This window comes from Lichenostomus cassidix, chromosome 5, assembly GCF_008360975.1.
Source record: "Lichenostomus cassidix isolate B80296 chromosome 5, HeHo_3.0, whole genome shotgun sequence".
Taxonomy (NCBI): Eukaryota; Metazoa; Chordata; class Aves; order Passeriformes; family Meliphagidae; genus Lichenostomus; species Lichenostomus cassidix.
Window position 1 is genome coordinate 3,333,916 of NC_139486.1, and position 24,003 is coordinate 3,357,918.

At 45.4% G+C, this 24,003-nt stretch overlaps 1 protein-coding gene across 4 annotated transcripts in view; it reads left to right on the forward strand.

Annotated features, from left to right (window-relative positions):
* The first annotated feature begins 526 nt into the window (after positions 1–526).
* Positions 527–24,003, forward strand: part of FBXO34 (F-box protein 34) — a 39,629-nt gene continuing 16,152 nt past the window's right edge. For 2 of the 4 annotated variants that reach the window (XM_085061009.1, XM_085061008.1), the window contains exons 1-2: positions 527–656; positions 14,264–14,342. The gene's annotated coding sequence lies outside the window, so the exon portion shown is untranslated. Of the gene's footprint in view, positions 657–1,525; positions 1,754–14,263; positions 14,343–24,003 lie in introns of all 4 variants that reach the window. The other 2 variants (XM_085061011.1, XM_085061012.1) reach the window with 2 other exon arrangements.

A 24,003-nucleotide genomic window follows, 5' to 3' on the forward strand; every position in this document is an offset into this window, starting at 1 on the left:
CAGTGCCATGATCTGGTTGACAGGGTGGTGTTCGGTCATGGGTTGGACTTGATGATCTCACAGGTCGTTTCCAACCTAATTGATTCTGTGATTCTTCTGGCCCTGCAGTGGGCAGTTCAGTAGGTTTCAAAGCCAGGAGGTCTATCGAACGACTTTTTGGCCTCCTGCAGAGGACTGTATAGATTTTTCTCCTGTTATCACCAGACTAAATCCACCGATAAGCTGCCGGTGCCACGCCGCGGGCTGGGAACTGGCACCCCCGTGGCTTCCAGTGCCACGTTGGTCGCTAAACCTCGTCGGTGAGCTCCAAGCCCGGCACACCGGGGCCAGCGGGGGACCGCGGGGTGTCCAGCGCCGGGGGCTGCCTTGGAATTCGCTAGCCTTGCAGGGACTTGCAAGGAGCGAGGAGCCCGGGAAGCGCCCCGAGCCGAGCCCCCGGTGCCTGGCGCGGCGGGGCGGCCGGTGCCTGGCGCGGCGCGGGGGCGGCTCCGCGTCCCTCCCCGGCGGCTCCGCGTCCCGCCCCGCTCCGCCCCGGATTGGCGCGGCCGCCCGGCTCCTCCCGCCGCCGCCGGGCGCAGGGGGGATCCGGCCGAGCCGAGCCGAGCCGAGCCGAACCTGGCGGCTCCGCCACGGCCCGTCCTCCGGCCCCGCTCCCGGTAGGCTCCCGCGGGCGCGGCGGGGGTGGGTGGGCGCTGGGTTCGGCGCGGTGCGGGCAGGTGGGCGGCGGGCGGCGAGCGGGGCCCTCCCGCAGCGCCCGCGCTCCGCCGGCCATGGCGGCTGCGGGGCCGCCGAGGGGCCGCTGCCGCCCGCAGGACGGGGCCGCGCCGAGGGCACCGCGCTCTGCCCCCGCGCCGCTCGCCTTTATTTTATCCTCTCGCTTTATTCTATCCCCGCTGCTCCGCCAGCGCCCGCGCCGCGCTCCCGGCCTCGCCGGGGGTTTTGTGCTGCTCCCTCCCCGGCGCCTCTGGCAGCGCTCCCGCGGCTCTCCCGGCCCGGCGGGTCGTGCGGCGGGAGCTCGGGAGCGGTGCCGTGTCCCCCGCACCGCCCGGGCACCGTGCGGGGCGCCGAGCATCCCCGCTCCCCCGCGGTTGCGTAACGCGCCCGTCCCACGCGTGGCCGCGGGCACCGAGCCCCCCCTGCTTTCTGCGGGTCAGTCTTTTCGCGGACCTCCTTTTAATACCAACCCCCCTCCCAGACCGCGTATTTTCCCCCCAAATTTTGGTCTCCTGAGTTGCGGTCACTTCCTGGTCGTGTTTTTCTGCACGGCTTCCCCCGTGGTTCATCCATCGATCAGCCCTTCTGAAGGGAGGGGTTGTGAACTCGGGAAACGTAAACAGTGATCCGAAAGGAATAAGTGATCGTTATTAGATATTGCGGTAATTCTTAAATAACGCCTTCACGTGGGGATGGCGTAAGAACCTAAGGAAAGGTTAAAAGTACAATTACAGTGGAAGTGATTTCTTCTCGGAATTACTTCCTCCAAGGCCTTACTCGAAACAATAAGCGTAGCTTTTAATTCCTTCAGTAAACCCAGCTTATTGACTTGTGCCATGCGGCTCCCAGTTGGAAAAATCTGCTTGGATCAGCCGGACAAGTGGGTCTAAGGCTCGTCCTGCGAGGTGCTTCGTACAACGCCCAGCAGCCGCGTGTGTCTCTGCTGTGTTTTTAAATAACCGGCTCGGATGGGGCTGTGAAGCTCAGCCCCGGCAGCCCGGAGCGTGTTGCGGGCTGTACAAGCCGCCTGCGAGGCTGTGTAAGTACTCCAGGAGCTGGCCCTGCCCTGCTGGGCGCTGTCCTGGCCGTGCCACAGCGCTCGGCATGCAGTTTTGGTGGCTGGAGATAGCGAGGGGAGCTGTGGAACAGGCGAACGTGCGGCGCAGGCTCCAGCCGAGAGTCTTAATGAGTGTTTGCGTAGTGCTGCGTGTTTTCTCGGATGAAAGGTTTTACATAATTGGCCATTATAATTGTCTGTCACCCCTAGAGAGGAGCCAAAAAACCCCCTAAAAAACAAGCGTGGAGGTAGGTAGTTGTCTGAAAAGTCCAAAGTCTAAACCCGTAAATGCCTGTAGGTTGTGAATGTTGTAACTGCTCGGTGTGGAGGCAGTAAAATGACTGACTGAAAAAAAAAAATTAATCTAATTCTGCCCTCCTTTTGAGCCATTTGATCAGCATCATTGGGACAAACGACATCCTGCTTGCATTTGAGCTGCATGTTCTTCGGTGCCCAGAAGAATTCCTAATGTGACTTTGGTTCTACCGGTGTTAATGTTGGGTTTGTTTTTTTTTTTCCCCCTTGAAATCTTAACTGGAAGCCTTTTACAGTGTTTTGATTCCTTTTTAATAAATGGCTAATCCCTTGCTGCAGGGGATGGGAGTGTTTTGAACGCAGCATTTTTGGGTCCTGAGGGGAGGGGGAAGGGAGCGCCTTGTGTTGCTTTCCAGCAGCCACCAGCCTTCCCCAAGCCCGAGTGAAAGGGCCTTATTGACTGATTTTGAAGGTAACCTGCCCAATTCTCCTCTTACATGCTAAAACCCATAAATTTGCTGTAGCACAGAGCCTTTGAGGGGAAGAAATGGAATGTCAAGGAGCCTGGGCTTCATCATGAGCAGCCTGGTAACAAAGGCACTGTCTGTTAATTGCGTCGTGCTTATCAAAATCTCCCCTCCTAATGACAAAGTAACAATTTAATAGGTGTGAAAAGTTGTGGGATTTGATTTAATACCCACTGTCTTAAAATCATCCAGCACACTCGGTATGACTAAGTTGTCTTTTCATATTTAATTGGAGAGCTAGCAGAGGCTGAGGAGAAAGCTGGGGATGTTTCACTTGCACTAAATGCTCTTTAAAATCTTTTCTCCATTTAGAGAAAGATTGTGAAGAATTGTGAGTGGCTTGTTAAGTGCTAAGCTGCAGCTGAGCGACTTACAGGTTATAAAACATCTTTCTGTGTCTCTTAAATTTAGAAGCTCATCTTGAAGCATGCTATGGGTGTTTATCACAGCGTTCACAGAGGGTGGTCTGTAGCTCCTGTGTCAGGAAGGACCGTGGTTTTGGGGTCTGGAGGTTAGGTTTGGGTGATGTGAAGCTGAATGCTGTGCAGTGGATGCACGATACTGCCTAGGTAATAACACTCCCTGAGGTTCCAGGTGTCAACACCTCCCTCGCAATGTGTTATTTTCGCTTCTCGGTGCCCTGTAGCATAAGCAAACGAGCATTTTGGTATAATCCTCACACAGAGGTTGATGTATTCCCAGCAGATGTGGCATATTTTAATATTCCTGTTGCAGGTTTGATACCAGATTTCAGAGAAGAGAGGAGCTTTTCTTCGACCTGATAGTTGAGCCTGTAAGGAAAACACAGGACTGATCCTACAGCTATCATGAAAGATAATATAGCCTGGGAAGCATCTCTCTTATCCTTGTCTGATGGGATTTTTTGGCTCTGGTGGATTGTTTGGTCATTGGATTTATCACTGGGTGTTCCTATCCATACATTTGAGCTTTTGAAGGAAATACTGGTTTAGTGAAAGTTGTGGGTTAGAGATTCTCTTCCCAGCTCTGTAAGCTCTGCAGGAAGGAGGGCACAGGAATGCTGCTTTGGTATGTGTGGCTGCTCCATTTTTATTTGTACCATATTTTACTGGCTTTGTTTTCTAGGCTATTTTGATTCTATAAACTTCTTAAACTCGTATTAAAGTCAGTGTGACAGTCTTTCTTTAATGTTTGAATGTTGTCCTTTTTTTTCAAATGTCCTTTCTTCACCCCTAAAATATGAAACAGAATAATTGTCCATAGTTCAAATTCTGCCTGTAATTGTGGGATTTGTATTTGGAATTCGCATTGTAGTTGTGGAATTAGTGTTTATTCCCCAAATAACTTTTCTCTTTTTTTGTCTTTGTTGTGGAAGGGGAATATCTGCTGTATCACTTGCTAATCCTGCTGTTGCAGTTTTATGCCTAGAGCAAAACTGGAGCTGCATTTACCACCAAAGGCATGGTGGTTGGTTTATTTAACTATTTTGGGTATCAAACACAAGAGAAATCACAGCAGGACTGGCTGATGTAGGTACAGGATGGGCATCAGTGGTACCATGACCTGGCTGTCCAAATTTGGGTGTCTGCAGCGTCACTGCAATGGGTGTCAGAGAGAGATGGATTAAATATAGCTCAGGTGTGCCCCAACATGTTGCAGCTGCTCCTCCTGTTGCAGTACAGGGCTAATAGGAATGTTTACATAGATCACCTTCCTACACATCCCAGGTTCAACCACCTCTTGGGCAGCAAGTTGCTGCTGGGCAGCCACATGACTGCTTAAAGCTGTTTGGAGAGTAGAAATACACTACAGAGGGACACATAAATGGCTGTTAATAAAGTGTCAGCTTTTAAAAAAAATTAGAAATGGCTGACTGGTGTCTTGGGGTGCAAAAAATAGTGTGGGTTTTGGTTTTTTTTTTCTGTGTGATTAAAAAATAATCCTCCTTTAGAAGCTGCTCTGCAATTCACAGTGAAGTGATGGCATTTGGGTAGCAGGGAGGCAGAATTCCTGCCAGTTAAAATCTTGCTGTCCTAATGTGCCATTCCGTGCAGTGCTTGGAAGCTGATATACAGTGTTCTTCTGCCTTGCAGCAAAACAACTAGTGATTAAAAATTCAGCAGATGCTGTGGTTCACTTAACTACTTGTTCTTGCATCATTCAGGTCATATCACACAATTAATGTTGCTAATGTTCAATCTAGCTTTTTTTTTTTTTCTCTAAGAATGGAAATTATCTGAACTACCATGGGATTTACAGAACTGTTTTGGCAGGAATTGGGCTATGCAAAGTAAATTATTCAGGACTGTTTTTGCCCTTCCCCTAACTTGGAGAATCTTCTTTTTGATTTCAGCAATATTATTTGTTCGTGCCAGACAGGGCTGTAATTTCTGCAGCTTTTCTGACTTTACAAAATCAAAGTGTTTTCTTTTGATTGCTCTGAGATAAATGAGACTCCCTAGATGAGGAGGAAGAGGGGGAGAGCACGATAGGTGTAAGTGCTTGCTTTCTTACTTAAACTCAGTGTTTCATTTGGCCACAGAAGTATTTTTGTAAGAGAATTCTCATTTTGTTGTGGGCAGGGTTTCTGCTGCTTTCAGTATATCCACTTTTAACTTGCACAATTTTGGCTAATAGCATTCAATCCAGTGTGTCACTTCCTTGACTTTTAAATTAGCATTCAACTTTACCTTCCCCTCCCTATGCACCTTTAATTAGGTAAGTTTTGGGTTCTTTTTGTAACACACACAGATTCTAGAAGTCTCTTCTGGGCTGCCTGAAAGCAATATTCAGTAGGAAGAGGCTTGTAGTTTGTTTTCACTTCTTCCATCGATTTTCTGCTTGGGAGCTGGTGCTTAGGAAGGAGCTTATCCAGTCTTTTTGTGATCAGTGCAATGACTGTGGTTCTGGTTGCCCTCCCTGCACCTTCTCAAGACTTTGCAGCTGATGTAGTGGGAGATGCTCCTGGGTGGTGCTCCCTAAACTGGATGGATGTGTTGATATGAGCGTGGCTCATGCTGTTCTAACAAAGATAAAAGGCAGCCTGGCAACAGAGGAAGGTTTGCATGGGTCTTACAGTGCCTTTGAGGGGAGCTTGCTGTGGTGGGGCAGCTCTGGACTTGAGAATTTGAGAGGAACTGAATTCAGAATATGGCACACAGGTGGAGTGTTTTGGTCAAGGGCACACACGAGGTTCAGCCCTCGCTGGAGAGCTGCAGGGCGAAGGGGAACGTTGTGTTTTTCTAAGTTCGAAGGGGCAAATCCATAGTAGGAGTAGAAAGGTGAATTTGTATCACAATATATGATGGATACTCCTGTGAACCAGGTTTTGGAGGAGTGATGGACAAACCCAGGAGCCTTTGTTTACACACGTTGTTTTAACTTGCAGTTCGGGTGACTTCGTGAGATCTGTCAATTAGCACATCAAGAGGATGTATTTTTAGTCGAGGCAGACATTTTTCATTGGGGAAAACCCGTTCGGACTATTAACTCTAAACGTTCTTTGAGAGAACTTGTCTCAACTAAGTTGTCAGCAATCAGTTTGAAAAATGAAGTCTTAAATATGTAAACCTTCCCCTAATCTCTTCAGTGTCCTGTTCAGAATGATGGAAGAGAAGTATTTAGGTTGGTTTTTGCATATTCCTGTTTCCATGAATGCATGTATCCAATGTGCTGCACTTGCAGAATTGATATTCAGGATAATATGTTTAATCTTCAATTGCAAAAAAAAAAAAATAGCTTCACACATAGCTAATTCCATCTGCTGGAGAAATAAGAGCGAGGCTAACTTCATCACTTATTTGGGACCTGCTTTTTGCTGTGCTAATTACTATGTATGAACTTTGAAAATTTGCATAATTTTTTGGCAAACCTAAGCGGCAGCCATTTAATTTAGAATTTTTATTAACTTTAAACATCCCTAGCAGCTTCTAAGCTACTTCTGGTTCATTTTGTAGTTTTGGTGGTTTACAGGTTTTGGTTTAGAAAGCTTCAGTAGCTGCTTTTTTTTTTTTTTCTCTCCTTGCAATGACTTTATATAAGCAACAGCAGCTTGGTGCCATTTCCAGTACTTTCAACCTGCAATGTAACCCAGAATTCCTTCTGTCATTCAAATAAAAGTGTTGAAGTTAAGTTCTTGCAAAAAAATAATTCTAAAAAGGTAAAATTAGAAGGTAGATTTGGTAGCTCTTCTGCAGTGTGAGAAGAGCACTTGAAATATTTTAAGAGTAGATACGTTTCCAAAAGTAACCTTGGGGAAACTGGGGCATGTCAAGTCTGGTCTTAATTCTGGTGAAAACTGGTCTTATGATGTGAATTTTTAAGCTCCAAAGAGTTTGGATGTAAATTCATCCTTGCAGATAGCTCCTAAAAGTTCTTTCATACTCAAAGGCTGTATTTTGACACATTTTCAGCTTCCCAAGGTGTCTAGCCATGCCTTTTCCACTTGGTTTGCTTTTGTTTTTGTGACCTCCACCTTTCACTGATTTTGCTGGTTGGCACTCAGTGGAGGGGTATAATCTGTAAAATATTGAAGCAGTTGGAATTTTATAGCAAAAAATACTGTCTGCTTTGTAGGAATGCTGTCATTTGGAGTCAGCTGTTACATGCTGATTTTCTTTGGGAGGCAATAGACTGGATTAATTTTAAAATTTGAACTATTCCTTCCCACTTTCTGTCTCAGTACCATCACAAACTTCCTATGTTGCTCTGTGCAGTTGCTCTCCTGAGTCTTTGGCCCTCTTTTCTCAGGCCTCTTGCTCAGTTGACCACTTAAAAATGCAGTCTCTTCCTCAGGATGATCAGGGTTATATTGCCAGACTCTTTAATTCCTCTCTAATTGGCAGAAAGCCAAGCTTAAAATCGTCTTCATAAGTCACCCTAGAGGTTTCTTTGTATGTGCTATTATTTTCTTTGCGTGCTAACATCACTGAAAATACTTTTTCTTTTTTTTTTTTTTTTTTCCTCCCCCCAAGTCTAGACCAGGCATAATTATGTTCGTCTGGATGTGTAGGCTTGGGTGTTGCCACGCTGCAGCCCAGCGAGCAATTTGAAGTCCTTGGGCAGTTTAAGACCAAAATTTCTTGTAGCATCAAAGGCAGCACTATCCCTCTGCATCTAGGGAGGTGAAGTAATTTTCTGGTGTATCTGAACTTCAAAGACAAGCTCATGTCTTGTGCCTGTGGTCTGGCTTTCTGAGATGTGTCATACTGGAGGCTATATTTGAAAAAAGATTTTTGGACCTTGGGTTCAAGCAGGACTTGTGCAGTCAGTGATAGTGGCTAGTGTTGGATTGTGGATTATGTTCTTTGCTCCATGTGCCTCCAGAGCACCCCAGTTCTGTTTTCATTTATAAAGCTTTTCATTGAGGTCTTTGTTCTGAGCCTCACCTGTATTTCAAAGTGTAAAAGTGTTTTCCATCATGAAATCTTCACTCTTGTGTTGGGCCTTTTAATATTTTTATGTCTTCAGAGCTTCTGTGCTTCATCCCACCCTGACTGCTGAGGTTGAGACAAAGCTCCCTGTAAACATAGATACAAAACTGCCCCTTTTTCTCCTGCTGAAAGGCTGCTCTTACTTTGCCATCATATCTACTGTGATTTTTTTTTTTTTTTTTTCAATTCATTTCCCCTCCTGACCTCCTGCACATGTCCTGGTGCTAGGGAGAGGATGATCCACTGCTGAGCAATGAGGGCATGCAAGCATGATACCTTGAGACAAGTGTCATGCACTTGGTAAGAAAATTCTTAAAAAAAAAAACTAAAGGAAATCTTGTTGCCTGAAAATGAGTTTATACACCTCAATTTAACCATCAGGGCACCAGAGCTTGCCAGCAGCTGTGGGAAAGACTATTAGTTCCCTACATTTTTTCACTTAATTTGCTCGCTAAAGAACATGACATTCTGCCATTGGCTTTTTTTTTTTAATAAGGTAACTTTATCTTAATAAACAGATAAATGAAGTGATGAAAAGAGTGCTTGTTTTTGTGGCTGAAATCTCTGTGAATCTGCTGCTGCTTCTGAAACTGGGGCTGTGGGAGGATTACTGATGGCAATGAATCCATCTTCCATGGTGTTAAGGAAAAAAAAAAAAGTCCCTGTATTTCTCTTAAAGTGCTTATGGATTTTTTTAGATGCAGTAGGACTGCAGATGTAGTCATATTAAAATATAAACCAACTCGCTTCGAATTGGTCTTGCGGCAGAAGGAGCTGGAGACGTGACTTTGGTTGGAGTTACTGGAAATTCTCTTTTTAATGCAGCTTTGCAGCCTGTGCTGTGGATGGGAGCCCAGAGCAGTCTGAGTCATGCTTCCTCCATGGATAGGACATGGGATGCCACCAGCAGTGGACTAAACCAGTTTTCCTAATGATTGCTTTGTTCAGCTTTAGCTACTTATGGGGTTGTTAAGATGGTGTCAGCTGATGTGTCAGCTGGAGGCCATGGGGTAAATTGTAGGATAAAGACTAGTAGTTTACATACCTTTGTAGCAAATGTCTCTGCAGCATTCTGCACACTCTTCTTGCCTCAGAAGGGGTTTTTTTTAGCCCTTTTTCCTCTTTTGGATTGGTAAATGTATTCAGAGAGGAACAGGTTGTGGATGGATTTTTGAGGTTGCAGCTTCATCCCTGACCTGACAGAATCCAAGGAAGCAAAGGCACCAGTGCATCCTGCAGGATGGATCATTGCCTTTGGGAAAACGTTTTTAAGAAATTGGGAAGAACTTAGAAAAATGTCAAGGAACAAGTAAAAATTGAGTGAAATTCACTCGAGTGAATTCACTGTGTGAAAATTGTTCCATCTGTAGTGGACCCATACAGAGCAAATTTGTTGATGTTGCTTTCATAGTGGTTGTAAGGCCTTAAAATTTAATATTTATTTTTTAAATTTTATTTTAAGGATTTGAGGAACGTCCCCTATCCCTCAGCTCTCCCTTGTGTTCCTCGGGTCACAGATAGAGAAACTTTCCTGGGATGTATGCAAGGCAGAGGCTGCTGAGAGAAGCCTTGTCTTTAATTAGACCAGCGGGTATCGCTGGGGCGGAGGGGAAGGGATGAGTGAGCTTTTGAGCCTGAATAAATGTCAGATTGTATTTTATCAGAGTTGCAGTTTGGAATCAGGGATTCACTGAGTTTCCATTTGGCTGTGGGGTGTCTGGGGCCTTTTTGCATCTTCCGTCTATTAGCTGCAGTTGTGGGAAAGCTGCATATACCACTTTACAGACATTAAGCACAGCTCTTTAGGGGAAGGAAGGGTAAATGACCCAGGTAAAATGAGCCAGGCTGGAGTCAGTAAAACTACCCAGAGTGCCAGCAAGTGATACCTGTGTCCTGAGTGTAATTTATTCACTTCCCAGTGGTCATGCCCAGGAGGATTAGTGAGAGATGCTTTAACTTAAAGCTACTAGCAACAGCAGTGCTTTTTTTTTTTTTTTTCCCCTCTCCAAAGTGGTTTGCTTTTACTAAAATAGCTAAATGCAGGCATGGTAAGCTTAATATAAATGTGTGTGTGGGTACCTGAGAAAGCATCCCATTAGGTAACCCTGGAACTTTCTCCTGGGGAGATACTGAGAATATCACCTTTGCTGCCAGTCAGGGCCAAGCCAGGCTTGTTAGCAGCTTGTAAGTGACAGCCCTACTTTGCTTTGTGGGTATTTTAAGTGGTGAGGGTAGCAGAGCTCGAGGGTGAGGTGATAACGTCTGTGCTGGTTTTCTTCTTGATAGGGGGGTGGTGGAGGAGGAGGAGATAGGACTAATTGCATACCTTCCAATTCCAGTTACTTCATTACAGAATAATCATTGGAGCAGCCCTGCAATCTGCTCTGATGGCAGATAAGTGGCGTGGCTCGCAGCACTTCAATCTAAACAAAACTTAAGTGCTTTTTCCTTTTTCCCTGGAGTGAAACTGTAATTTCGTTATGTGAATGTTAGCCAGCACAAAGTTGTTTTTGCAGCTGTCATGATGATTCTCTGGGCTTTGTGTGTGTTAGAGGTATGTCCCCAGTGTATGGAGCAAAAATATCCTAAAATACTGCATTGCCTTACCTGGAAGCTTCAGTTGAAGGCTCTCCAAGTGTTTGCCAGGTGAAGATCTGTTTAGCTTTGACATTAGATGTCTCAGAGGGTTTAGATATAAACCAGTGAAGGTTTGGATTATATTCCTTTCCATAGCAATGCATGTTAATTAGTTTCTCAGTCTGCATTAGGCCCTGAAATAGTCAAGTGAAAGAGCCTGAGCACATCTCTGCTGCTTCAGAATAGGAGTCCCTGTGGTGAGAGTGGTCACGTTGAAGCATTGCCTCATTTCGGTTCTCTGGTGTAGAAATGGTGTTAATTTCAGCCCATGTGATGTGAAAGAGAATTATCAGGCAGAGCTTCAGAGATTTTTGCTTTTCTGTGAAATGGGGTAAAAATGAATTAGTACTCCAGGCTGAACCCTGGGAAATCATAGAATCTTAGAATGGTTTTGGTTGGGAGGGACCTTCAAGACCATCTTTTTCTAATCCCTGCCGTGGCAGAGTCACCTTCCACTATCCCAGGTTGCTCCAATCCCCATCCAGCCTGGCCTTGGGCACTTCCAGGGATCCAGGGGCAGCCACAGCTTCTCTGGACAACCTGTGCCAGGGCCTCATAAAATACCTGGAAGTGCTGTTGATGATGATGATGACTTTGAGGTACTGAGGCCATGAGAGCACCCCAGACAAGTGCCTGGACTTTGCATAGTGTAGCACTGGCCAAACCCTAAACTCTCTTCAGGCTCATTTTTTCTGGACTGCCACAGAACCATTAAATCTGATCCGTTCCTAAAAAGACAGCTGACTGTGCAATCTGAGCCACATAAAATTCTTTGTCTCTGCTTTGGACTTGAATGGAAAAGTAGTTTGTTTTCCCATTAAATTGACCTCAACTGTCGCTGCCCCAAAGGGGGTCTGTTCTTGCAGGCTCTGCTTGGCCAGCAGGCAAAGTGTGTTTGGCTCTCTCTGTGTTTTGCTGCAAGCCTGCTAACTCACTCCAGGACAATGGGAGGATGGTAATGCACTGAGGCAGGTATCTGTTAACAGGTTAAAAGTTTTGGGAAAGAAAATGTAATGTACTTTGTAAAAGTTAAAAGGTTTTGGAAGTTGAGGCTTGGTTGTGTTGGTTGTAACTTGGCTGATAGGGTTGATCATATAGATTCAAATGCAGCATTAAACTCTGGGAATAAATAAGGTGAAGTAGTGAATTTCAAAGGATCAAAGAGTACAAGGTCCCCTTAATTGAGTCTTAGCTTTTTAGAGTGAGTTTCAGAGGGAAAGACCCAAAGTGCTTTGCAAACTGACTTGTGCATCGTGTACTGTAGTAGATCCATGCTTTGATAAGAACAGTGTGACTTATTTAATGAGATGAACTGCATCACCTTCTTTTTAAAAGGTGGTATTTATCTATTCATATTGGGGAAAAATACCTGCTTTTCCTGAGAGTCTGTAGCTGATCAGACTCCTGCATCTGTTTTTACCCACTGGTGTTGCAGGGACAGGAGGCTGGCAGGCTGGATTGGGTATTGCCTATATAAAAATGAGGTTCAAGTCTGAAGTGCTGCCTGGCAGCAGGGCTGCCTGACTCCCACCTGCTGGGGACGCTGACCCACAGGGCTCTTGCCATGGTTTATTTGGGAGGAGGTTTTGGGATGTGAGTCTCGTGTGGGAGCACAGGTACCACACTGCCTTTGTGAGGGGTTGGGTGCCTCCACTTTGTGGGGAAAAGAAGCTGAAAAATGGGCTGTGATCTCTTCCATGCTGGCCAGCCTGCTCCAAGGGTCATCCAGGTGGAAAGGGACTGACCTATGGACAGGAGATTCAGCTGGCTAGTCAGGAAGGGTTGGCAAAGCACAGCTCCTTCTTATGAGTGGGCAGAGCTCCTCCACTTGTAAACACCATCACATACACCCAGCCTTGGCTCTTCTCCGGCTTCTGTTTGCCTTTGAATGGTCATGGTGTGCCTTGATGCTTCCTTCCTGTCCTCCTGGTGTTTGGCTCAGGGGTTTGATGGCCCCTCTGATGTTGGAATCAGCACAAGGGAGTGGGAGGGTACTTGGTGAATGTCCACGGGTTTACATCGGTGTGTTCATGACCTGGGATGGCTTCCCTGGGACTTCTCTCATGCTTCCATATCCAGGACTTAGTCACCATCCCTCTTCACTGCAGAAAAAGACTTGAAGGCAAGCTGTTATTGGAGACTTTTCTAGGGAAAAAGTTTTTAATGAGCACCTGAAGGGCCACAATCCTACTGATTGTGTGAGGTGTCATGTAGCTGTGAGCAGGTTTTCCTTATTGCAGAAGCTGAATTGATTCTTTGGGGCTGGATAGCATCTGAATTTTATGTGAGGGAGGGGGAGAAGCTGTCTGACTTTAATCTGAATTTACTAGGTAGTTAATAAGAAAGACCTCTGCCCTGAGTGACTTGCTCAGCCTATGTTGTGTTGCAGGGGCTCCATGGAGATGAAGCCTGCTGGCTTTATTTTGCTCCGAAATCCATTTGGCTTAAAGTTACTTCCAGAATCTCATCCTCCCTGGTCCTTCAGACTTGTGACTGGGTAACCTGCTGAATGTTAAGGGTTGTGGCAAAGCCTGGATGCTTTGGTGGCTCAGAGGTGATGTTGACACATGAAACTTGTCCTTCAGGTGACAGGCAGAGGCACATTTTTGAGAGCCGTGTGCCTCTGCCCGTCTCTTCCCTTTATAATCTGCAATTTGTATTTAAAAGTAGAGGGCTTTAAGGTGTTTTCTGTGCAGCTGTGGTCCGTGGGAGCAATTGGCTGTCGTGGTGTTTGGCCCTGGAGCTGCCTTGGTGGCCGATTGTGTAAGCGAGCAGGGAGAGAGGGAAGGTATTTGCAGCAGTCACCTGGAAACTGGGATAATTCAGGTCTGAATCAAGCTCAGGCTCAAACAGGTTGTGGAATTTATTTATACAACACCGCTGGGGTGTGTGACACTGCAGAGCCAAACAAACAGTGGTTCCCAGCCCCAAGGCTTGTGCTGGGTATTAGATAACGAGGGATGGGGTAATTACAGCCAGGGACATGGGTGGAGGGGTTAGAAGTGGGCGAGGGCTACATCCGCGTGGAGAACACGAAATGTTCCTTGTTAATGGCAGCGTTAAGAAACTGTGGGTGCGTCTGGGGTGATGGGAAGGCTGGAGGTCAGCTCTGCAGGAGGAAGTGTTGAGTGAGTTATTGGAGACGCGTGGATTAATCAGGGAAAGCGGAAGGAGGCGCAATGAAACCAGTCAAGCGTACGGGGAGGGGTTGGTCACACGGGAGCTGACGTGCAACAGCAGTGGCACCCCAGGGACTTGAGGAGTTTGGGTGTGAGAGCAGCCACTGGGAATCCACACCTGGACCCCTAAACACGTGTGCTTGGTGGGAGCAGAGGAACAGGTAAAGAAAGGGGTGTACTATGGCTGCTGGGGCTTTGCAGTCTCTCCTCTCTGCTATCTGTGCTCTCCAGGCTCTCATGGGGCCAAATGGGCTGTGCCCAGCCACTTGTAGTTTTGCTGGGCTGTTTTTGGGGTGTGCTCTATCAGTCTGCACTGAAGACTGTGAATTGGTGGTTCTCCACGTCAGCAATGCATGGATTGTTGTTCCCATGTGCCCTTTGCTCTGGGCAAACAGGATCTTTGGGGTTTTAAGAGCTGGGTAGTAGTTGTTAACACCGTTACTGTGTCACTAATTTCCTTTTTCCTTCCCTTTTGCTCTTCAGAAATGCCATTCTCGTGAGTGTGCAAGGAACCTCCAGAACTGTAATGTCTAACCCTACATGGAATAACAACTCTTGGAAGGTACCACCCTTTTTTAACTACATGGCTTTGTTACAGGCTGGGTTAATGATGTGCTGATCTTTGCTTCAGAGCTTGGAATTGAAGAACTGTGTCTTATGTAATGCTGCCTCTTTGAAGGGGCTGTCAGTGCTATGATCCTGATCCTTCAGTCTCTGACTTCCAGAAAAACTGGGTGCAGCCCAACACTTGGTTTGGGGTGCTGAGGGGCCAACCCTGTTTCTCTGTGGATGATCTCTTTCGGCAGCTCTGGTGTTGCCTTAGGAACAGATGGTGGTTTCTATTCAGAGAGCTGAACTAAGCTTTCTTCATACTTGGTGGCCATCCTTGGAAACATATTGCCCTTCTTTTTAGTGATGCATGATGGCTCGCCTGTTTCGTCAGTTCAGTGACCTTCTGGATTGTCTTTCTTGAGGCTTCCAGGCATATTTATGAAGAATATTGTGATGAAGTGCAGTTACACTTTAACATTTAGATTGAAATGTCTTGGCTGTTCGTGCTGCATTAACCAGCTCTCAGGCGTTGGCTTGTTCCGCTGTCTGATCCCGCAGTGATGCCATAATACTGAATTTTGGACTGCCCTGTACATTGCCATGGCAACAGACTGATGTCACACGCTCAAGGACATGACTTCAGTGCACGATCATGCAGAGGCACAATCAGATTTGTGGAGGAGAAAGCTGACTAATGCACATCTCAAAAGCAAACAAGGGGAATGCAGGTTGCAGCTGACCAACCAAGGTGCCTCAGTGTGAAAATTCCCCGCTTAGAGGAGGGGTGGATTCTGTCTCTGAGACGAGAACAGTTGTCTTGATGAGCTTCTCTTCATCATGGAGAAGCAGATGACTTGCAGGTCTCATTATATCTTTAAAACAGGTGGTGGAAGAGATCAGAATTTTTGGGGTGGGGAAACACACTCTGGTTTCAGAGCTTTGAAAGGGCACTGCTTTGTTTTAATTTTAAAGAACCTCTCAGTGGTCTTGTAAGCACCCTGAGAACACTTTGCCTTGCTTAATGTTGTTCAAACAGTTTAATTGGTTTTCCAAAGCTTTTATTTTATCCATAACATTGGAAGGTGAAAGGGGAACTCCGCATCTGCATTATGGTCACATTTTCCTATATCCTATTAGCAGATTCCAAGATTGTTTAATGTGATCTCCACCCATTTCATTTGGCTGCAACCTTTGCTCCCATGAAAACAAGGCTGATTGTTCTGAATTGCTGTGTGTATGTGCTTTGGCACGGCATGAAGGTACCTACAATAACACAACCATTGTCTGGAAAAAAAGGCAGTTTGCAGTAATAACTACAAATAAAAGGGTGCAGTCCAGGGGCAAGACAGATAATGGTCATTTTCCCACCCATTGCACAGGGCAGATTCTCAACGTGGTCACCCCTCAGCATGACAGAGCTGCAGGCTTTAGCCTGGGATGTGAATATTGGGAATAAGGGACTGAAATATTTGCATGTTGTTCCAAGTTTCTCTTTCCTGGCTGCAGTTCCATTGCTCATATCTAGGGATGGGGAGACTGAATGACTTTTGCACAATGCGGTGTTTTATTTGCATGCTGTGAGCAGTTTAACAAGTGTGTGTGTGCTAAATGAAGCATTCCCACTTTCAGCGAGCAGCTGATGCACCCTTAAAATAAAAAAAATAAAAAAAAAAACCTGAAAAAAAGAAAAGTGCCTTTACGTTGAACAGTGGGGTTTTGAGGGGTGACATTGTGCTGTGTGCTCGAGCGGATGGTGGGTCGTGCCAAGCCTGAATGTTAACTAGAAATGCTGTGAGATGCAGCAAAATAACCAACTCACACTCCTTGGTGCTAAAGTAATTTTTGCTCATCTTTGCACTTTGTGGGATAAAAGCTGTTATGGTGCAAGATTTGGAAGTGACAGAATTGTTTTAAATGCTCGGTGTCACAGGAATTGAGGATATTTAACAGAAACTGGCATTTCTTGCAGCAGTTTGGTTGCCTCCCAGGACAGGAAGCTGTGGAGTGTTTAAAAAGAGTCAGGGAAGGAGCTTTAACAACCCTCTCTGTAAATCACGATGCTTGAATTCAGATCCTGGCCGTGAGCTGAAAGGACTGGAAGCTCTGCAAGACCCAGTGATTCAAGCTGCTCTGCAGAGAACAAGAAGATAATGGTGATGGTCTATCAAGAAGGCAGCCTTGCTGAAAAGAGAGGCTTTGTGATACGGTCAAGGGGAAGGAAGTCTGGGGAACTCAGAAAAGGAACAGATGTTTTTGGTGGTGGGGAAAAACTTAACTATCCCTGTAGTTTGCTCCTGCAGCGGAGCCAGCAGGAGGAACTTGATACCAAACAAAAGTAGGCACACCCAGGATTTAGCACAGAGGTCCTGGAAAGCTGGAAAATCAGTGCTTTGGTGCTTTTCTCTTTGACAAATACCTTCTACAGTGGCATCTGGCAGATACATTAATGTATGTGTGTGCAAAGGTGTGTGTAAAAGAGTTTGGAGGTATTTGATGTTTCTCTTTAACAACAATAAAAAAAGTACTGTTATATGAAATGATACTCAGTGAGGAGCCAAGAGAGTTGCCATTCCCTAAGAAGGAAATAATGACAGAAGATGCATTAAAAAACAGGGTGAGGTTTTTTTCTAGGGTGTGTTTATGGATTGGGATGACTGGAAGTGTGATAAAACAGATTGCTGATCCTGTGTATCAAAGTACCAGTGGCAATGATTTTTCAAGCTGTTGAAACTTGCATCCACAAAAAGTATATATATATACAATATATATATTGTTCTTTCTAATAGGTTAATCCACTGTAATTGGCTGTGAAATCAACCTGGGGGAATTTTCCCATCTGTAAGTGATGCACAGCCTCTTTGCAGTCTACTTGGCAACTGTACCTTCAGATAATTAAAAGCTGTTTTTTAAATCCATTCTTCTTTCAACTCTTGTTTTTCTGCATCTTGCTGCTTCTCTCAGAGCTGGCAGTCACTCTTCTGGCTAAGGTGTGAAAACCAAGATAATGTTAAGGAAAGGAAAACTGCAGATGATCTTTTTACTTGAATTTAAAAAAAAGGCATAAAACCAAAAAATTAGGTGAATGTGAGAGGCTTTTTAACACACACGTCACTGCTGCATTTCTAAAGTAACTTAAACTTTCCTAGTCCAGTATGGAAAACTATAAATTCACTTTGACTTTCAGAGCTCTCGTGCCACTTGCTTCTCTAAAATCAATAACCAAACCTCTATGGTTCGCTTAGGAAGCAGTTCCAGTTACCCAGAAATTACAGGAGTTGTTCAGCACAGGGATCCTCTGGTTTCAGCACATAGTTTCATTGCTCTGTAGTGTTTTGAGAGGCTGAAGGGTGGGATGCAGCTCCAGTGAATTTCCAGATTCCTAACAGTGTGAGGGACTGTTTTTAATAGTGATGATAAAAACAGCTATTCCCAGTTGGAGGTTAGTCAGTGGTACAATTATCAGAGCTATGAAATAGTGCAGGGATGGCTCAGGATGGAAAAAACTGAGGCTTGAAACTTCTTTCCTTGAGGGAGCTGTTTGAAATTTCCTGCAGGCTCATAGAAAATTGGTGAGAGATGTCAAATGGTGAGGGCTCAAGACTGGTGACTACTTTGGTAATTCAGTGTTGGGGCTGGCAAGCTGCAGCTGGTTTTTGGGAGAGAATGGGTTGGTGAAAGCCAGCGTGGTGAGTGGGAGCTCAGGAGTGGCATCTTGGGCTTGTAAGGTGCTGAGGATTTCCACAGCAGGGTCACAATCCCCAGTTCCAAGGCTGGTTCACTTCAACCATCCCTTCTACACCACAGTTGTGGCCTCCTGATTTTCTGCTTTACTTCATAGTGGTTTGGTGGGTTTTATTCACATTTTCTCTGTTTTCTCCAAGGGGAGGAAACCCTGAGAAGAAAATATTGGTTGTGCTGGAGGGAGCAGTGGGAATATTGGGTTAGCAGAGCAAGGCAGGTATTTTTTTCCTTTTCTGTGTTGATTATAAAGCTTTTTTTTTGGACCTGTTAGAGCAGGTCTAGAGGAGACCACAAAGATGCTCTGAGGACTGGAGCAGCTCTGCTCTGGAGCCAGGCTGGGAGAGCTGGAGGTGTTCATCTGGAGAAGAGAAGGATCCAGGGAGACCTCAGAGCTCCTTTCAGGGCCTAAAGGGGCTTATAAAACAGAGTGAGAGTAACTTTTTACATGAGCAGATAGGGATGGGACAAAGGTGGACAGTTTTAAAATAAAAGAGGAGAGTTTGAAATTAGATATTGGGGAGAAATCTTTCTCTGTGAGTGTGGGGAGCCCCTGGCACAGGTTGCCCAGAGAAGCTGTGGCTGCCCCTGGATCCCTGAAGTGTCCAAGGCCAGGTTGGACAGGGCTTGGAGCAGCCTGGGATAGTGGAAGGTGAACCTGTCCATGGCAGGATGTGGAACTGGATGGTCTTGAAGGTCCCAAACCGTTCTAGGATTCTATGTTTTCTATGGCTTTGCATGAAAAAGTTTAAAATCTTGGGAAACAAACCCGAATCTGATGTTTTCAGGTGAACTTTAGAAAAGTCCATACTTCCAGAATGGTTATTAACATGGAAAGAATTGCACCAGAATTATTTCTGGTATCTTCTTGTAGGTCTGTGCCACTAAATTTTGAAGAGGAATCGGGAAATGGGAACGACTTGAAGCAGAAGTTGTCACAATTCGTAAAGCACTTGAGCGTGCAGAAGTTGTCCTTTACTGAAATTTCAATGCTATTTTGGGGCCTTTCTTTTTTCTTTAAGAATGAATTACAGTGGAATTTGTGCTATGCTTAGGATTTCTGAAATTTTAATGGTGTTAGTTGCTAGGTGTATTGACTACAAAGCTCTGAAAATATCAAACTATTTTTTACTTCAATAATTCTTGAGTTATTAATGGAACAAAAAAATCTTTAAAAATAGAGCTAAAAAAAGATTAAAGATCCATGGAATTGGTAGGTTTCCAGATTAGCTTAGATTTTAAACAGCCTTTTGAAACAACCATGCAATAAGATACTGTATATAATCTTGGTCTCTACTGCAGTTTACCAGTCAAAACCCCTGAGTTTATGTGAAGCTGAGTTATTTCAGCAGATGTTTTGTGTATAAAGTTCTCTTAAGAATTTCTATAAAACCAGGTGATACTTTTTCTGGGAAGGATTTGTAACATATCCTCTTGGCTGCCTTCTGTCTTCATCTTGAGCACTTTGGCCACAGCGTGTCACATATCTGTGCTTTGGGTGTCCAAAGTCCCTTCTGCTCCCTTTGAGCTCATTCTGTGCTTTTTCACAAGCTGCAAAGCAGTTTAGTGTGGGAAATACCCTGATGCTGTTATGGGACTGTTCACCTGCATTTGTGCTCCCCAGCTCTGCTCACCAAAGCCCTGTTCCCTCCCTGCTGTGCTCCTGCTGCTCTGGCAGTGCTCAGATGAGCTCTGCAGGTGCCTGGTTCTGGCTGATGGATAAGAGGGGGTCTGCTTGGATCGTGCCAAGTGCTGTTGTGAGTCTTGTCTGCATTGCTGTGCTATTCCTCCTGTCACTGGTTAGGATTCCAGCTTTGTTTTGCTGACTGTGACACCCTGGTGTCCTGCTGCCTTGCCTTTCCTTGCATGACTTCATTCTGCAGGCCTGGAGCTGTTGGAGAGATGCTCATTCCTGACAGCTGCTGGAGCTGCTGCCCCAGTGATGTCAGAAGGTCCCTCCCAAAGAGGGACAGCAGAGGTGGCAGCAGATGTAGCTCTGGAGGCTTCTGGTTGTAAAGAGTGGCTGTTTACTGTCTAGGAAACTGGGCTGAGAGTCATCTCTGCAGAAGGTGTGTCCTCATTGAGGAGCTGTGTCACCAGGTCCTGGAGTTGTATGAGGACATAAGAGGTTTGTGTGGCGTTTGTGGGAGTGAGAAACCTCATAAAGTTCAACAAGTCCAGGTGCAAGGGGCTGTTCCTGGGTCAGGGCAGTCCCAGGTGTGAATACAGACTGGGAGAAGTCACTGAGGACAGCCCTGTGGAGAAGGAATTGGGAGTTCTGGTGGATGAAAAGAGGGATGTGATTTGGAAGTGTGTGCTCAGAGCCCAGAGGGATAACTGCCTCCTGGGCTCCCTCAAAATAGAGTGGGCAGCAGGTCAGGGGATGTGATTCTCCTCCCACAGGGTGCCCAGAGAAGCTGTGGCTGCCCCTGGATCCCTGCAAGTGTCCAAGGCCAGGTTGGATGGCGCTTGGAGCAACCTGGGATAGTGGAAGGTGTCCCTGGAAACTGGATGGACTTTAGGGTCCTTTCCAACCCAAACCTTTGTAGGATTCTCTGAAACAGGTTGTTCTCAGAGAGCTTAGAGACTCAGAAATCTGAATGCCCCTCCTACATCAGGGATCCCAGAGGGATCTGCACCACGTCTCATAAGAAGTCAGAAGTCAATGAAAGTGGTCACTCTCCATATAAGGAGGAATATTCCTGTCCCTCCTGAAGACTTGACATCCATAATAAGTGGTGAGTGGTTGCAGTGGGTGACTTCCTACTGCAGGGGACAGACACATCCATCTGCCCACCTGGCAGATTGTCCAGAGGAGTTTGTTGCCTGCCAGGGGCTGGAATTGGAGATGTCATGGAAAGACTGCCAAGAGAGCTTAAAGGTCAAGATAAAGTTCATGAGGTTACTGATTACTGTTGTGGACAAAAAAAAAAAAATCATTTATTGACACCTAGAATAGTAAAATAATGATAAGAAACAAAAATAAAGGTGAAACCAACATCTTTTCTCTCCCATTTCATTGTGGGGGATTTCCTGCTCTGCCATGGAGCACTCCTTCCTTATCCTTCTCTGGTCTTGGTGGGATTTTCTCCCATCCTCTCTCTGTCAGGTGATTTTTACCCTTTCTTAAATGTTTCCCCAGTGGTACCAGTTGGTTCAGTGATGGACTCAGCCACATCCTGTGGTGGGACAAGTGGAGCTGGCTGGAAGAGGCCTGGGGCACCTCTGACCTCCTCCTGCAGAGGCCCTGTGAGAACTTGACATTAATTAGTGATTTGCTTTTTTTTATTTTTTTTCCTTTTCTTAGATTATAACCTGTTCTTTAGGGGCTTTTTGTTTAGTTTTATAAGATACAGCTGGAAAGCCCAGTGAATCCAAAGCTTGTTCAGAGGCTGTGGGTGGTGGTGTGTCCTGTTTGTTTGTGGGTGGGTGGGTTGTTTTTAGATGCTCCTAAGGAATCTGTTCTGGTGGAAGTCTGCAGATGTAATGAGGCACTTTGTTCCAAAATGTGCTGTGAAAAGTAGTTTGAGCTCCTTTCTGCATGAAATCTGTCCTGAAGTTTGGTATACTTGGGATAGCTCTTTCCCTAAGTGCAGAGCAGACTTTTTTGTAAAGTGCTGACCTGTAAATTTGAGATTTGAGTTCAGCATTTTTATATTGTCCTTGTGAGGTGAAAGATGCACTCTGTGAAAGTGTGACATTGGGACACCAGCAGTGGCCTACTTTAAACAAAAGTTTGAAAGGATTTAAGATTTTGTGACAATTCATGAGACATTGATGCTAAAAACAGTGGAAAATGCTCTTATGGGAGAATAGAGTCTATTCAGGAATATGATACAAAAAATTTGGACATTTTGAATGATAGAAATCATGGAATCATAGAATGTTAAGGGGCTGGAAGGAACCTTAAGATCATCTCATCCCAACCCCCTGCCATGTGCAGGGACACCTCCCACTAGACCAGGTTGCTCAAGGCCTTATCCAACCTATCCCAATATTTGCAAGTAATGGCACAGTTACTTCTAAAACTCTTTTTTTGTGCCATTATATTTAGTCTAGTGTTTGTGCTGCTGAATAAGGTTTGTTGAATTTGGATTTGGAGGTCTTTAGGAAAAATCTGGACACATTAGAGATGCCTAATGGATATTGTAACCTCTCAGCCTTGCAGTGGATTAGCAGAATCCATGTGGACAAAACTGTAACATTCTGCATTGAGTCTTTTGTGTGTCTGTGGGTTTGGTTTGCTTGTGGTTTTTTGGGGAGTTTTTTGGGGTTCTTTTGTGCCTCTGTCTCTGTTAAGAAGGTATCCACAGTGGTATAGGACATAAAAATCCACACCATGTTTTGGTTAAAGGGTAAGATTTCACAGAAGTCAGTAAAAATGAATTACCACTTTTTCTGCTAAACTGTGTAGGTCTGGACCTGTGGTCAGGGAATGTGGGGTGGTCTCTGAAAGGAGAACTGACAACCCAAGGGCTTCTCCAAACCAGTTAGAGCCATAGAAACCTGTTAAAGCCATATTTAGTTCAGAGAATTTGAGTTTTAAAGCTGGTGAATTTAGTGCTTAACATTGAGTCACCTGTTGTGGGGTTTCCCTTGTTAGCAGAGTTCTAAAGAGGGAACTATATTTATTTTCTGGATATTTAGAAGTCAGATGTATGTTTGTTCTACTATTTTAGAAGCCATTTCATACCCCATGGAGAGGTGCACAGAAATAGTAATTACATTTTGTGCTGTGGGGCAGGGGAGCTTCTCCCCTAAATAGTGTCAGGTATGAGATTCTTGGTTTCCTGGTGACATTTTACTTTGTTACTATTTACCAGTCAAAAGGCCAGTCCTATGCTGGAGTACACAGATGCAGAGATACACAAAGATACTCTTGTAATCAGAGTTTTGCAAATAAGTTTATTTCTGTTGTGTTACAAGAGCTGCCACCAGACAGGAGAAGGAAATGTTAAGAATTGGAGTGAGTTGTTACCCCGTGCTGTTGGATCACTAACAAACTATTCCTGGTGAGCTAGTGAGGAATTACTGTCAGGCAGGGCATGTGATGGTCACTTTATGAGCTGTCACAGCAAAACCAAATCCACCCTCTGCGTGCCAAAGGGAGTCAAGTGCATCTCTCCAGCCAGGATTCCTGCCATCCACAGGCAAAACAGGGTGATGAAATGATTGTTGGCAATCCTAATCTGCCACGTCAGGGCTGTAATAATAATAATAATAATCGGGATCTTTTTTAGCAAGCTAATGTTGTGTTCTTGAAAAAGATGGGATTCTTCTTGCTGGTTTTGACTGGTTTTCTCTAAAGTGGGGCAGGCTGGCTCTCTCTTGGTGTTCAGGCTGATCTCTTTTGTAGAGGCAGTCTGGGTTTCTGCCTCTGATGTTTGTCCTGAAACTCCCTTTTCACATCAGTTCTGCATCCTGCAGTTCTTCCTACCCGTCTTTGCATTTGCAGGAGCAATCCAGCGAGACCTCAGCCTTACAAAACCAGGGCACGACGTCTCCAGAGCTCTGGGAGTGCTGCTCTACTATATTTGGAACCAGCTCTATTGCTTCTATAATAGGAAGGCTTCTGGAAGCTTTCTCCTTCCCCTCGCCCCAAGAAAGTAGCCTTTCAGCTGAGCTTTCATTAATTCGCAATCTGCACGGCAAAACAAATGTAGTTTTATAGGCTAAATAATTCAGATGTGGTCCTAGTAGGTCACATGGCCTCGAGTGTGGTGTGTTGAGGGAGGATTTTTGTGCCCTGTGAGCTGAGGGGTGCAGCAGCCACAGCCCCCCTCAGCAGGGCTTTGCTCCCCCCAGTTTGTCATTCGGGGCACGCGACAGTGCCAAGGGGTGCCAAGGCAGCTTTCTAGAAAGCAGAGTGATGTGTGAGCCCCGTGTGTTTGTCACCAGAGCTGCAGCAGCGCTGCCCAGTGAGGGATTTACTG